We start from the raw sequence: 4,443 nt of genomic DNA on the forward strand, positions 1-4,443 counted from the left end.
GGGTCAAAGATGGACAAAGGTTGGATTCAGGTAGGGACACCACTCAAAACTGATTTTAAAAAAAATCAGGTTTGGTAACATGGTACATAACGGTAATCCGGATACTTCATTTGCTTTCAAAATAGTGATTAAAAAGTCAATCGTCGTCTGTCTAAATGAAGTCTGTGAAAGCCCTGCATTGTACATGATAGTAATAAAGTAATAAAGTAATAAATCAAACAGAATAATAGTAAAAGTATGCATTGAATCTGTCAATATTACCTTTTTTCATTGTGTGGTTTCGATGAAATAAACTAGATAGAAATAAATTCAACGAAAATATTATTGCAAATACTTTTTTTGTAAGTTCGTGTATTTGAGAATGAAGAGGAAAAACACCCCCACAAAAGAGAGAGAGAGGAGGAGACCAATGAAATCCCGAGAATAGTCCCAGATAATTCTACACCTTGCAATTCTTATGCACACATACACACTTTCCTCACACACCCACGAGATATGTAAAGGTGTCGTGGTTAAGTGCAGCATTTTATTTAACATCTCTAGGGTTCCGGGTGAGAAACTGATTGAAGATCAATTTTTGTATCCATTATGAAATCAACGTAAATTTCGTAGAAACAAGATATTACAAACCGCTATGTATTATCATGAATAACAGACATTTTAAAGACAAGTAAGTGTCGTTTTAGGTATTAAGAGTCGGTATGGCGTCGGTTTGGCGGCGTGATTAGGTGCTATATGTGTTTATCCTTGCTTTTCATAGTACTTAGAAACTGTAAAAAATCTATCAAATTCGCCCTAAGGTGCTGTAAACGGTATCTACGTCGACCAGCCCAACCAGCTTTTCATTCCAAGCTTCGATGAACCACACGCAGGACACTACGCATGCGCTGTATTCTCCGGAGAAAGGGAATGCATGCGATCTGAGGCCAATATAAGTAAGTTCCTTCTTCTCAAATATCATTCTTGATAGAATAGATTGTCTTAGAATGATAACGCATTAAGTTGGTTTGTAGATACTAAGAGTTTATTGTTCATACAAAAAGAAGTGAATGGTATAAAGTTTCTCATGTCTACCTCCTGCACACAACGCATTTGAAAGAGAAAAGGGAGAGTCACCCCAGAACAACTTCAAATTAGGAAGAAAACCAAATAATTACAGTTACTTTTACATCATACATCAAATCATAAAATTGCACAAATCACAACGATAACGTCCTTCGCAATAGAAACTCCACCCATCCACACGGAACAATGTAGGGAAAAATGATGATTTTGCTGAAATACATGGATCATCGTTGATTTTGGACCCTTTCCGAACCCCTCCCCCAACCCCGACGCCAATGTCTAGATACAGGCGCGGATCCAGGATTTCTTAGGGGAGGGGGCCCAACTTTTTTTTTTTTTTGCTCCCGAAAATTTGAAAATCGCGCCGGCCGAAAAGTCGCTCAGTGGGGGGGGGGGTGGTACAGAGCACAATTTTTTTTTTTTTTTTTTTTTTTGCTCCCGAAAATTTGAAAAACGCGCCGGCCAAAAATTCGCTCAGTGGGGGGGGGGGGGGGGGGGGGGGGGGGGGGGGGGGGGGGGGGGGGGGCGTGGGGGGGGGGGGTAGTGAGCACATTTTTTTTTTTCTTGATCCTCAAAAAAATTTCAATTTGCACCCCCCCCCCCCCTTGAGCGCCAGGGGGGGGGGGCCCAACCTCCAAAAATCGTAAAAATCACGTGATTTTACATGATTTTTTTCTCAAGGGGGGGGGGGGCCGGGCCCCCGGGCCTCCCCCCTGGATCCGCCACTGTCTAGATACGCCACTGTTCATTAATTTCATCCCATTCCTTGCTTTCATTTACATTGCTGACAGCTTTCAACCCCCGGAGCTACTTCGAAATCGTTCCCTTGAATGCGTATGTCAATATCGGTGAGGGTCATCGGTTCCAGTGCTCCCCCAAACAAAACACATGGAGTGTCGTCTGGGAGAAGAATGGGCTAACGCTTGTAGAAGGAAACCTTCTCATTGTGAGTTACTTTCTAAATTAAGGGCAGTTGCACACTGGGGTCTCAAGAATTTAATAGCTTTTGTATAATAAAAATAACCCATTTTTGTCGCACTTTCGTAATGGAATTCCTGTTATACACTTGCTCTCATATGGACAAATTAGAGAAATAGTTAGATAATGTGTTTATTTGAAGGTTGATATCACTTAGCTAACGAAAGAAGATTGCCAATTGTCATATGTAATTTGTTCTACTATCCAAAGAAATGTTTTTTTTTTAATTATATCGTCAATGAGCCAGATTAATTGATGAAAAGTGTTCTTCTAATTGTTTCATCTCTTTTTTAAAACTTTTTCATAAGCTGGTGAGACCCTTTCAAAGGTCTAATGCGATATATAAGAGCTGTTCTATTATTTTTCTTATTATTTGTTTCTTGTATAAAAGGCATATTATCAAAACTGAAAGCTTCTGCGAATACCATGATTCTGCACAAACAGTGACTTTCTATTAATCAGTCAGGAAGTTGGAAGTATTTGAAGGATATTTGGTGTATTGTCCCCCGTTAACCAGAAAGCTTTTGAAAGAAATGAGAGGAAAAAAAGTTGAAGTCCATCACAATTTTCCGTTGTCAAGAGAAAATCTAATTATGTATATTAAGTTAACGATAAAATGTTTTCATGTTTACAAATTAAACAATATATTTCAGTTTATTACTGATTCTGTGAAGGTAAACACATTCTTCTTTTTCCTTTTAACTAATCTGAACTAATGTTATAAATGGACTTGGACCTCCTTCCTCTCATGAATTCAGTTAGGATATACATAAAATGCATTTCCATAGATTCAAGTGGTTCTATTTACATGATTCTTTTATCTGGCAGCGCGGAGGACACCTCTATCTAACAAATATAAGGGAGGAAAATGAAGGGAAGTACACCTGCGTTGCCCGTGACGTGTTCGGACGAACCAAGGGTCGAGTACATGCCTGGCTTTATTTGACTGATCCACCTCAGATTGACATTACTACAGGTAAGGCTTAGGATCAACGCCTTTGATTCTTGCATATCGACATTCGCCATCGTCGTAGTAGTTATCTACTACATATACTACGACTACCACCACCACTACTACCACTACTATACTACTATAGCAATACTACTCAGTGGCGAAATAGGGGAAAAGAGAGAGCGACGGAAGAAAGAGGAGACACGGAGAGGGGGGGGGGGGGTGCTACAAAAATAAAGAAGGGGAAAAAAAAGAAGAGTATAAAGGAGAAGAAAAAATACGCGCTATCCTTAGTTTTCAGATCGCAAACGTATAAATCAGTGGTGGATCCAAATCGGGCCGAATCGATGGCCTAAAAAAAAATTTAAAAAAAAGAGAGAGAGAGAGAAAGACAAAATGAAATTAAAAAGTATAGAAACAAAAATCGGTATCCTGAGTAACGGGTCGGCAATATATTGGGTGTGGAAACTCCACCGAAAGCTATGCGCAATGCGTGCATAAACGTATGTATCAGTGGCGAAACGGGAGGGGGAAGGGCGAATCAGCTGCAGCCCTCCCCTTTTTGTGGCGGTCTGACAATAGAGAACAGAGAAAGAGAGAGGGAGAGGGGGAGAGCGAGAGCGAGAGAGAGAGAGAGAGAGATAGAGAGAGCGAGATCGCGATGGGAAAAAGGGGAAAAGAAAGAAAAGAAAGAGGGAAGAATGTAAAAGAGAAGTAGAAGGAAAAAAAAAAGCTAAATTGCTAGAACTCATGAGCGTCCGGTCGCCAGCGCATACGTTGGCTTCGGCCTCTATTTTGGAAAATCCTGGATCCACCACTGCTACTACTACATTTACTACTTATACTATTAATAACTACTACTACTACTAATACTACTACTACTACTACTACTACTACTATTTCTACGACTTTTTTCTCACTTAAATGCATTATATAAACTTGATCCTTATAAGTGTTCCTCTCATATACTCCACATATTATATATGTATTAAATCGTATTACATCATGTTGGAAGAAAGACAAATACACTTGAACTTGAACTTACTTCTACTTCTACTTCTACTACTGCTACTACTATTTCTACTACTATTACTACTAATATTACTACTAGATATACTCCTCCTGCTTCTTCTTCTACTTTTAAAATACAACTTCTACTAATGCTATACTACTACTATTAGTACTACTACTACTACTGCTTTCTGCTGCAACTACTACTACATGTCCTGCTACCTTCACTACTACTTCTACTATTTCTACTACTACAACTACCAGCCTGTACTATTATCAAATTATAAACATGGTTAAGGAAAGCTAATATCATGTATATATATAATATATGTATTTTTTCATCCAATGGGAATAACTCGATTCTTATTTATTGAAAGTCATATATTAAAATTTTGAAAAGAGCTTTATTGATCACTACTCTTACTAAAATCACCACA

This window comes from Strongylocentrotus purpuratus, unplaced genomic scaffold (assembly GCF_000002235.5).
Source record: "Strongylocentrotus purpuratus isolate Spur 01 unplaced genomic scaffold, Spur_5.0 spur5_scaffold_6, whole genome shotgun sequence".
Lineage (NCBI taxonomy): Eukaryota > Metazoa > Echinodermata > Echinoidea > Camarodonta > Strongylocentrotidae > Strongylocentrotus > Strongylocentrotus purpuratus.